The sequence below is a fragment of the Sinocyclocheilus anshuiensis genome, unplaced genomic scaffold (genome assembly GCF_001515605.1).
Source record: "Sinocyclocheilus anshuiensis isolate Anshui unplaced genomic scaffold, SAMN03320099.WGS_v1.1 scaffold1352, whole genome shotgun sequence".
In the NCBI taxonomy this organism is placed as follows: Eukaryota; Metazoa; Chordata; class Actinopteri; order Cypriniformes; family Cyprinidae; genus Sinocyclocheilus; species Sinocyclocheilus anshuiensis.
The window spans coordinates 265,945-278,361 of NW_015546087.1; the positions used below are offsets into that span (position 1 = coordinate 265,945).

General features: G+C 40.0%; 1 long non-coding RNA gene across 1 annotated transcript; it reads left to right on the plus strand.

Moving 5' to 3' along the window:
- The first annotated feature begins 1,579 nt into the window (after positions 1 to 1,579).
- LOC107700094 (uncharacterized) lies at positions 1,580 to 2,220 on the plus strand. Its single transcript, XR_001635520.1, has 3 exons — positions 1,580 to 1,600; positions 1,785 to 2,018; positions 2,145 to 2,220. It is a non-coding gene; the product is annotated as an uncharacterized LOC107700094 (long non-coding RNA).
- The last annotated feature ends 10,197 nt before the right edge of the window (positions 2,221 to 12,417 follow it).

Sequence of the window (12,417 nt, forward strand, 5' to 3'; positions counted from 1 at the left end):
GTGTTCACGGTGTGTGTGTGTTCACTGCTGTGTGTGTGCACTTTGGATGGGATAAATGCAGAGCACTAATTCCTAGTATGGGTCACCATACTTGGCCACATGTCACATCACTTTCACTGTCACTTTCACTTCCTTCACAACAACCGACTACAAGTGCCCTTGTACAGGTATCCACCAAAAGAAAAACAGTCTTTGAAAAGGCTACAGCGAAAAAAAGGCTTGATGAAAACAGAGCAAAAACCCGAGTTAATATCGGTGTTGCTTTTCCACGCTGGAGACAACTACGGGAGTCAAAGGGTCTGAATGATGACGCCATGGTTGCAGTATTTCTTTTGGACTGGTAAGTTAGGTATATGGTGTGATTCAATTTGGGTGTGTTTTGATATAACGCATAGTTTAGTTTGTGTACCTTGACGACTTAGCTCAACTACAGCAGCATCGTGTAATCAGGTAACTATGTTTGTTTACAAAGTTACGAGAAAACTACAACATCAACACCGCTGGTGCATGGACACGTAAAGCCACCACCACCAGATGTGTCGACAATTGCTTCTGAGACTTCCTACAAACTGTGAGTAAAACGTCATGTTTCACACTTAAATGGAAATACCCTCAACGTCGCTTTGAAAAGTCCAACATATCCATTTGTGTTCAGCAAAAGGCAGAACAAGCCCATTCATTTTCTTTTATGTTTTCCGTGTGCCTGATGACTCAGTTTACAAACTTATTAATGTTCACTTTCACAAATCTGAGATGTGAGGTGCTTGAATATATTCATATATATGTCTTGTTCTAACAGTGAGGCTGATTTCAATATAGCTGGAGTTCAGCAGTTGGAAAGCACTGACTCTGAAGAGGCCGGTAGTCAAGATATAGCAAAAAGGTACCATAATTGTGCTTACCAATTGTAAGTAATGCACGTGCCAAGCGCAGTGTATAAATAGTTATATTGTTTGGGGCCCATCCTGACAGAAAGACTTTTAATGTTTTCTTACTTACCAAATGAGCAAGACAATAATTTAATTAGCATTTTTTTTACTGGGTGTACCAAACACATCCTAGCTTTATACTGTTATCAAATTTGCATGATCGACCTATGCCAAAATTACAAACAAAACTATGAACGTACAGTAGTCAAGATTTGAAGTGGATCAAAAAAGTTCATATAAGTTGGCCTAAGATAAGAACACTTTGGTTTTTCACGTCAACTTTGAATAAAGGTTTTCATCCACTTCAAATGTAGAGTAGTATACATCGATCAGAGGTTATTACATCTGTCAGTGGGGATCTAAGGTTGTAATTGAATTATTAATTATTATTATTAAAATTATTATTTTATATATGTGTAATTTTTCAAATCGTATTTCTTTTCCCTCCGTGTAGTGAATATGTACTTGAAAAAGATGTTGCGGATGAGTTCAATGACATTCAAAATACAACGTAAGTGGCTGTACTGACCTAACTGACGATAATTATCATGTATGCCCAGGTGAAAAAGACGTAGTATTAAATGTATTAAAAATATACTTGAAATTCAAGTAGTATGTTTATAATACATTTGTATTCCCAACATGCTTAAAAGGACCAATTGTAGTATTGGGTTAGTTGGAGACACACAAACACTTTCACACATAAGAGAGTAATACTAAAAAATAATTGCAAGTGTTATCACTGATAAAACTTTTGTGATACATTGTCAGTCGGTAGTGCTGCCTTTTTTTCCTTAGAATATATAGGTAGGACATGTCATGCTTTTACCTAATTATTGTCATCTACATTTGTAGGAGATGCTAGGATGGACAGTCCAGGATTCTGTGCACAATACTGCACATACACGGCCATGGACAATGAGTCCAAAAAAATGATCAGCATAGTCAACATAGACAAGCGAGAAACACAGAGGAACTCGGTTGTAATGGAGAAAGAGGCCTTCATTCGTACCTTTGAGACACTCTGTGAGGAGCTCAAGGTTACGGAGTTTTGCACCGATGCCCATGTTCAAATATCTGCCCTCTTCAGTGAGTATTGTATTGTATTTTGCTTTGTTTGTGGTTGATACACTAACCCAAAAACAAGCATGGAGTAACATCTGAAAATGTGTCAAGTAAAATTTATACATTCTATTTTTTCAATTTATCCAACAGACATGGGGAAATACAAAGACAGTGGTGTACAACACACACTCGACATCTGGCATGGAGCTAAAAGCTTGAGTAAAAAAATCCTTGCGGTAGGTCTGTATGTACATTTTATAATAAAAAATGTTTCATAACCTAAATAAAAAAATATAAATTGACAATGGGTACAAGCTATGAAATTTTACACACAGCTTAATTTAATAATGAATTATGTGCAGGCAGGGCAGCAAAAGGACTGCAATATTTTATTACATTGGAACAAGGACATATGCAACCACTTTTGGTATTGCTGCAAGGTGGCAGACACCTATGATTATTTCTTTGTAAGTGTTGCCTAGACCTCAAAATTATATCATTTAATCTTGTGAGTTTTTTGTGTATTGTACTTTGAACAAACTGTCGGTTCAGTGTTATTATAGAAATGTCACAGTAATTTTGTAACCGGTTCACTTTAGGACAAATGGGTTGGACTCCTGCACCATGTTGCAGGAGAACATGCGTGGGCCCTGGGATCATATGACCATGGTCCCTTGGTTGAGCAGAGAGACAAACAGTGGTTTGAAAAAGGCTCCAAGGCACATCAGACTCTCACACGCTTAATTCTGGATGCACGATGGTTGAAGAATGTGCACAAATACCTACATTTCAGGTTTGACAGTAAAGTTCTATGCACTACTGACTTTGCCCTATGCAGATAGTTCATGGACATTTCACTGTGTTGCCATTATATGTTCTGAGATTGCATATCAACAACCTGAAATACAATGCATTCTTTCCTTTATGTCCACAGGTCTACTTCCGAGCTTGAGTCATTTCACAACCATATACTTATGTATGCTAGCAAGCGCTTCTGTTTCTCACCTCCTGTATACTCAGCTCGCACTATGCTTGCAGGCTTGGACTATAACCACCACATTCAGAGACCAGCCAAGAGAAGAGCTGATGGCTCAATTCAGTATGTTGTATAACGAATTGTTTCAGTGCAATGCATTATCTTTCAATTCAATTGCTGATTAACAGGTAGACATTCCATGTCAAATTACTTCTGACTTGTTTTTGCAGATATGGAAAGATTTACAACAAAAAATCCCGAAGGTGGAGGTTATACGCACTTAAAGTAGAGAAGGACTACAGTTACATAGCAGACCTGCAGAGCGCTATCCTGATGAAGAAGTTATCCAGAACTGAGGAAATGCCATTGAGAAGATCCCTGAGGCCAGGTGATCCACGTCTACTTGGTGTTCTGTCTGGTGGCCATGTACCAAGCACCCATGAGTTGTTGCAGACACAACTCAGCAGAGGGACAGGTGAGTTGATTTAGTTTGTTTGTTCTGGCCCATGACATGAAGGATTCAATAATTATTGTAATATTGAAATGTTTTACTACTCAGCCTTACTACTTTACTACTCAGTGTTATGCTGTCACCTTCTTTGCTGCAACTAGTCATTTTTTATGTGTATGTATTCACTGATATGTAATTGTGAATACAATTGTGAATATTTCTTTCTGCAGGACAGTCCCTTTAAAACCAGTTGTAGACAGCCCTGGCAACACACGTCAGGACACATGCACAACTTGAGCAGTCATCCAACACTGTATTTGTTACTTTACATCAGGGATGCTAGCCTTCAAGATCAACATGTCTGCAGTGTTAGACTCAAAGTTGGATCCAACTTACATGACTATATATTTTTTTTTACACCATAAAACTATGATTACCTTATTCTTGTGTGTTTGATTGCAATGTGAAAAAAAAAATAGGACAGTGGCTTCAAAGAACCAAATTTGATAACCTCTGGTTTGTAGAAAGTGAGCATATACATACAGTATATTTTGCTGTGTTTATAATGTACTGGGTATATGTAAATTTAAGATGTTTGTTTGGATCATCATTGTTATATTGTATTTTTCATTGTTGTGCATGTACAGAAATGTTTTCATTGAATTTTCAAGATAACAAAATATGTCTTTATTAGAAAAAATTACAAGTTCCACAGAACAAGTAACAAATTTGTTTGCGAAGAGCACTTAGTCAAAAAAATAAAGAGAATTTGTACAAATATTTCTATCAAGTGTCTACATTACGTATTGTTACATAAATTATTTTGTTTTTTGAACACACCATCTACATTATCTCTGTAATATTTTACAATCTTTGTGGAACATAACCCTGATACTGTCCATGGGGGTCAGGGAAACGATCACGTATTGTCCACACGCAGCAGCTGGGAATGACCACCCTGTGCCCCTGTCCCAGTGCCCCATATTGCCACACAACAAATTGACGGTAAGCAGCATAACGGAACTGCCTATTGCTCTCCTCAGCATCAGGAACAGCTCGGATATCAGTCCAGATACGTCTGGCTAAGCGCAGTACCCCCTAACCCTAACCCGACCGGCCCGTCCTCTGCAGCCCCTACGTGTGACCTTCGCGGCAGCTGCCCCCGAGCACGACTCCGCTGGCCTGTGTCCGCCTGTACACTCACGTCGGACAAGGTACTTGTCTCCATAAAAACATCAACGGAGCCAAGCAGACTGTCATCGTGGAAACCCTGACATGCAAGAAACATTATTCCACACAAGTTTTGCTAGATACACAAACGGAAAAATGGTGCATCTAATTCTGTTTTCTAAAAAGTTTTTTTTTAAGTTTGATATTGTAGTACTGTTACTAACTGTACTATAAAGTTTTCTCACCGGTGAATGAGTCATGATCTGTTGTAGTAATGTAGTGTCAGGTAGTCTGGTCTGTGCGTTCATGCGTTCAGGGGGCATGGCTTTGGACGGTGATTTGCAGGGAGGGTGGGACATTCGCTTTCAGTGCTATCAGGCTAAAGTTAGCATTTTCACAGATCTCCTACTGCACCTTTAACTTACACCGTTTGTCAATTGAACAAAGCTACATAATAGCTCTGCGCTAGCGCAAGCCACATGGTTGTCATGTATTGCACATGATGAAATGAATGATCACTGTGTGTTTGTGAAATACACCTTACTAAGTGAATGTTTTGCACATGCTACTGGATATTTATGGATGGATGATTAAGATTGCCTAATTTTATTTCACACTTACTTATTAAGATCAACTAGGAAAATTTTAATAAAGGCTACCCCAAGCTACTTATTTATTCTAGCAGAAAACAAGGAAATGTAATGTGTTTATGTATATATATATATATATATATATATATATATATATATATATATATATATATATATATATATATATATATATATATATATATATATATATATATATATATATATATATATATATATATATATATATATATACAGTATCTCACAGAAGTGAGTACACTCCTCACATTTTTGTAAATATTTTATTATATCTTTTCATGTGACAACACTGAAGAAATGACACTTTGCTACAATGTAAAGTAGTGAGTGTACAGCTTGTATAACCTCCTCTTTGCTGTCCCCTCAAAATAACTCAACACACAGCCATTAATGTCTAAACCGCTGACCACAAAAGTGAGTACACCCCTAAGTGAAAATGTCCAAATTGGGCCCAATTAGCCATTTTCTCTCCCCGGTGTCATGTGTGACTGGAGCGCACCTGATGCTCGTCATGGCTGTTATTTAAACATGGTGCGAGAGTTCGTCAGGGCGGCTGCTCTTCTGTTGCTCGAGCAGTTTGCCAGAGCCGTGCTCCAATTGTGGCGTTATGTTTTGTTTTGCATCCATTCACTAGCGCTGACCACACTTCACTTGTGCATCCATTCACCTGCATTTCATACTGACTGATATTACCGACAGGCCAACTGACTTTTGTGATTCTTGATTTTGGTTATATTTCATTGTAATAAATATTATGTTTTAAGTTATGCCGCCGTGTCATCTCCCTTAATGTTACATCTTTGAGCCAGGTGTAACATATGGGGGCTCGTCCAATTTAAATTTGTTTGATTTGGTTCAATGTTAAACTTTATTTGTGTGATTAATTAGGTGGGAGAGACCAGCAGGTGGAAAGATTGATTTGGAGCGTGGGTTCGTATTTTGGTCAGCTCTGAAAGGGAAAGTTCTTGCGGTTTAACGACTGTGTATTTCTTTATACTCCCCAGTTAGGTTGTAGCAACGCTTTGTGTTGTTTTTTTGTTTTAATTTATTATTTTTGTGTGTTTCCTGGGTCGAGTGCACTGCCGTGGTGTTAGTTCCGAGCTGTTTGTTCGGTTCTGTGCCAGCGGTATTTGGGTGCTTCAAAGGGCTTGACTCTTGGGAGCACATGAAGACTGGGAGTAGTTAGTTAGAGGGTTTTGTTAAGATTAGGTGGGGAGGTGGAGAATGTGTGCACAATTTGACCATAAGAATTACCTCAGCTGAATTGTAATTAGAAGTATAGGTAGGCTGAATTGATTGTTGGATTAATTTGTGTAAATTCGATTTGTGAATTATGACATCAATTGAAGAATTCTGTAAAGCTCCTTCAGATGAGTTATTAAATTTGTGTTCGAAAAAACAGCTGTGTTTTGAGAAAAGATGACGCCAGAGAAATAATAAGAAACAAATTGAGCGATCTTCAGATTGTATTAATTACACCGAAACGAGTAACAGCTGGGGTTAATTCTGCAGTTTCATTCGTTGGTTTGTCGTTTGAGCAGCAGAAAGAGCTTATTGAAATGCAACAGTTGCACGAAAAGGAGATGCGTGTTTGTGAGATAGAAATAGAAAAACGTAAATTAGATGATTTGATGAAACAGCATGAGATGGACTTTGAAAAAATTAAACATGAGCAAAAATTAGCTGCAGAACGACAAAATCAAGAGTTTCAGTTAAAAGTTTAGAGTTTGAGACTTCGAAGTGAGGGCTGATCATTTAGTGATCGCGCAGACCGTCCTTTTGATATAATTAATCATTTGAAATTTTTGCCTGTGTTCAACGAGAGAGATCCTGACGTCTTTTTCTCTTTATTTGAAAGCATAGCAGACGAACGGGGATGGCCTGAGACCGACCGTACAGTTATGCTTCAATCTGTTTTAGTGGGGAAAGCTCAGGAGGCATATACTGCTCTTTCAGTAGAGGAAAGAAGACGCCAGAGAAATAATAAGAAACAAATTGAGCGATCTTCAGATTTTATTAATTACGCCGAAACGAGTAACAGCTGGGGTTAATCCTGCAGCTCAAAAATCAGTTTCATTCGTTGGTTTGTCGTTTGAGCAGCAGAAAGAGCTTATTGAAATGCAACAGTTGCACGAAAAGGAGATGCGTGTTTGTGAGATAGAAATAGAAAAACGTAAATTAGATGATTTGATGAAACAGCGTGAGATGGACTTTGAAAAAATTAAACCTGAGCAAAAATTAGCTGCAGAACAACAAAATCAAGAGTTTCAGTTAAAAGTTGAGAGTTTGAGACTTCGAAGTGAGGGCAGATCATTTAGTGATCACGCAGACCGTCCTTTTGATATAATTAATGTTGAAATTGTTGCCTGAGTTCAACGAGAGAGATCCGGACGTCTTTTTCTCTTTATTTGAAAGCATAGCAGACGAACGGGGATGGCCTGAGACTGACCGTACAGTTATGATTCAATCTGTTTTAGTGGGGAAAGCTCAGGAGGCATATACTGCTCTTTCAGTAGAGGAAAGAAAGAAGTATGATAGTGTAAAGTCTGCTGTGCTAAAAGCTTTTGTCGTTCCAGAAGCTTATCGACAGCGTTTTCGTTCTTGGAGAAGAAGTGAGAGACAAACGCACGTGGAGGTTACACGAGAGTTAAGTAACCATTTTGATCGCTGGTGTACAACATCGAACGTACAGTCATTCAGTGAGTTACGCGAAATGATGGTTATTGAACAGTTAAAAAACATTGTTCCCGATCAAATTGCAGTGTATATTAACGAAAATAAACCTTGCACTGCCTTTGAAGCTGCATCATTAGCAGGTGATTTCGTTCTGACTCACAAGAATCGATTTAGTTATGGGAATCGAGGTAATGGTAATCTTCACCTTAAACAATCGAAATTGATTGAAATTGATCGAAATTCACCTTCTCAGAGGGTGATATCTGATTCTATGTGTCATTATTTTCTGGAAGTCGGACATTGGAAGAATGAATGTCCTGTACTTAAAAGCAAACAGGGACGTGGCAAGAATAAAAATTATGCGCCTGTGCTTTTAACGAGTTGCTTGCCGCATGCGCCGTCTGTATGCTGTACGGGAAACCTGTCCGTGGAAAAAAGGAGTTGTTTTGAAATTAAACACAACACAGGGTATGCACCATTTATTTCGGAAGGGTTTGTTTCTCTTCTAGAGGGACATGAGTGTGTACCGGTAAGAGTTTTGCGAGATACTGGATCTTCAGAGTCTTTCATTTTGGATTCCATACTGCCATTTTCATCCAGTTCATATGTTGGTAAGAATGTTTTAATCCGAGGGATTGCACTCCAAACATTGTCTGTTCCTTTGCACAAGTTTATTTTGCAGTCCCAGTTGGTCAATGGAGAAGTGACTATGGGAGTGCGCCCTTCTTTGCCGGTGGAGGGAGTGGAGGTCATTTTGGGCAACAACTTGGCTGGTGAGAGTGTGTGGCCGGTACGGGCCCCTTCACTGATTGCCACCCCGTCTTCCTTTTCCGATCAAGGGTCTTGTGAGTTATCTGAGGATGGGTCTTGTGTTGTGACGCGGTCTAAGACCAAAATGCTGAATGATGAGGATGTTAACTTGTGTGATACCTGCGTACCAGTTAAATCGGTCGCTCCTGGATTGTCTCTGTTGTCTAGAATTTCTCGTGCAGAGCTCGTCATCGCCCAGAGGGATGATCCTGGGTTGAAAAATTTGTTTGCTGATGTTCTCCCTCCGGAGGATGTGTATAGTGCCGCGACTGGATACTTTATATATGATGGGGTGCTGTTGCGCAAGTGGCTTGCCCAAAGAGAAGATTGCGGTGGTGTGTCACTTGTTCAAGTTGTTGTACCTGAGAAATTCAGAGATGTTGTACTCCGATTGGCTCACGGCGATATAGCCGGGCACTTAGGTGTAAAAAAGACGTATGACAGAGTTTTGCAGCATTTTTATTGGCCGCTGTTGAAAAAAGATATCTCTCGGTTTATTAAAACCTGTCATACGTGCCAAGTGACCAGAAAACCTAATCAGCCACTGAAACGGGCTCCATTGTATCCAATACCTCCAGTGGAGCAACCCTTTGAACATCTGTTAGTAGACTGTTGGCCCGTTACCTCCCTCTAAGTCGGGAAGTAAATTTCTCTTGACTGTAATGTGTCAAAGTACTCGCTACCCTGCGGCTTATGCGATGCGTAACATCAATACTCGGTCCGTTGTAAAAGCCCTGTCTCAATTCATTTCAATCTTCGGTATCCCTAACGTCATTCAAAGTGACCAGGGAACGAATTTCACCTCTAACATGTTCTCGGAAATTTTAAAGCAGTTGGGAGTTCAGCATCACCGTTCCAGCGCATACCATCCTCAGAGTCAGGTTTTTGGAATGGTTTCACCAAACGCTTAAGTCTCTTTTACGTGCGTATTGCGTTGAATTAAACCGAGACTGGGAGGAAGGAATTCCATGGCTTTTGTTGGCCGCAAGGGAGGTCACGCAATCTAGTTTAGGTTTTACTCCAAATTAACTAGTTTTTGGGCATAAGGTGCGCGGTCCGCTTGCCGTTGTGGGTGATCAGTTAAAAGGTAAACAGCCACCAAAAAGTCTGCTTGAATATGTAAACGGTTTTAGAAGATGCTTGCTTTTAGCTGGTCAAGCAGCACGGAAAAATTTGGAAAAGGCACAGATAAAGATGAAAAAGTTGTTTGATCGCCAGTCTGAACAGCGCGTATTTAATCCTGGGGATCAGGTTTTGGCATTGTTGCCTTTAGTGGACTCTCCGTTCTGCGCGAAATTTGTGGGACCATATACTGTTGTGCGTGCACTGTCCGATCTTAATTATGAAATCGCAACTCCAGACAGAAAGAAAATAACCCGAATTTGTCATGTAAATTTATTGAAGCCTTTTTTCTCCCGCAAACTGATGTTAAATCATCTGCGGTGGTCAGTCCGGTGACTGAAGGGTCGGGTCAGTCTTCGGTGGGAGAGAAGGAAGGGGTTAAGGTTCTAGACGATGCTGTAATGCAACCTCGATTAAAAAATTCTGAGACTTTGAGAGATCTGGAGAGGTTGTTGTCCCATTTATCTGTTTTGCAGCGAGCAGAGTTGTCACAGTTGATACACGAGTTTCCATTGTTTGGAGATGTTCCATCACAAACTCATTTAATAGAGCACAATGTGGATGTGGGTGAAGCTTCACCTATACGCCAGCGCTTGCGCCTTTTGCGAGCTAAGACACCCTGTTACGTGCCCCCATGGTGGAGTGAAGAGACGGTGTTTCTGTCTCCAATTGATGTGAGTTGACCTACCTCTAAGTATGTCATTTATTATTATTATTATTATTAGTTTTGATGTGGGATTTTTTTTAAGGGGGGGTGTGTTAGGATTGAGTTGTGTTGGTTTGGGTGTTTTGGTCTCTTTTTCTCTGTGGCAGGTTCTATGATTGGAGTGTGACGAGCGCACCTGATGCTCGTCATGGCTGGTATTTAAACCTGGTGCGAGAGTTCATCAGGGTGGCTGCTCTTCTGTTGCTCGAGCAGTTTGCCAGAGCCGTGCTCCAATTGTGGTGTTATGTTTTGTTTTGCATCCATTCACTAGCGCTGACCACACTTCACTTGTGCATCCATTCACCTGCATTTCATACTGACTGATATTACCGACAGGCCAACTGATTTTTGTGATTCTTGATTTTGGTTATATTTCGTTGTAATAAATATTATGTTTTAAGTTATTCCGCCGTGTCGTCTCCCTTAATGTTACATCTTTGAGCCAGGTGTAACAATATTTAGGCTATAATATTATAAATCTGGTTGGTTTGTATTGATGACGTAATATGTAAATAATATGCGTGTGGCCCGTGAAACTTGCACTTGGACCATAGAGAGGCCCTGTGAAAAAAAAGGTTGAGAACCACTTGATTAGACTGACTCATTGAGTTGAGGAACCATTGACTTCCCAGACTGATTCAGTCCAATCCACGAACAAATCGCTCAGACCGGTTTGGTGAACCAAACCAACCAAATCACTGACTCAAAAGAATGACTTTTTCATTTGGATATCACTAGTTTATCTTCAGCAGATGCTGATTAGAGTTCATATCGAGACCTTTGATTGCAGACTGTCTTGGTAAATCCGAGCACAGTTTGAGACATAAACAGCAAACATCTCATTGCTGCATTGCGAAAACATTTGAGATATTGAAGGGATCTCATCTGTGATTTGTCTTCTAGCGTATCACGTCTGCCAGGAATGTGCTCAGAAATGTTGCATGGTCTTTTGGCGAACGTGTGGAATTTGATATGGGGAACGTAGGGCTCTTGTTAATGTCAGCGCTGAAGTGTTTTTACTGGAGCTGAAACATGTGGCCGCGTTTGGCTGGACATCTGCAGCCGCGGGACATTAAAGGACGCCGGTCGGCTGTTTTCTTTCAGTTAGTGTTGCTGTTTTGTGTAAACACTGTTTCAAAGCGCCTTGCATCCGACGCTTTGTTGGAGGAATGTTCTGGGTTCAGTGCAACTTAAGCCATATACGGACAGCGCTTGTGGTGTAATTTCCATAGAAAATGATTTCTAAAAACAAATTAGTTTACAGCAGTCCGCAGCGCTAAAAAGATGATTTAGACTCTTTGCAGCTCAAATAACACTCTTTGTTTTGTATGGAACAATTATTTTAAGTGCTTGAAGCTGCACATTTGAGCTTTTAAACATCTTGCATTAATCAAAATGCATTTGTTCTGTGCTTTTACAAACCGAGTGACAAGCTGAAGTAATTTTCTCTGGTAATCAAGAGATTGAAGGGTTTTTTTGAACCCTTGAAGAGCCGTGGTGCAGTTCTCGCATGTAATGGCGGTAAATCTTCTTTGCACAGAGCTCAATCTGAGTGGCTCAACGCAGCTGTTTGGATAAATCTGAATGGAATATTAAAGCGCAGTTTAAAATTCTGTACATTAATCTCTCTTTCAGCGCTGATGTAAGCAGCCGCGCTGCGGGGATAAATATAATCTAATAACGCAGTGGCTTTTACAGTCATTCAAATGAAACCAATTAAAAAGCCTGTGTCTGCGCTGAGGTGCCATGTTGACCTTCCAGTGACCAGTATGATAGTGAGAGCGATAACACCAAATTTAAGACACCTACTCCCCATTCACACCTGAGACCTTGTAACACTAATGAGTCACATGACACCGGGGAGAGAAAATGGCTAATTGGGCCCA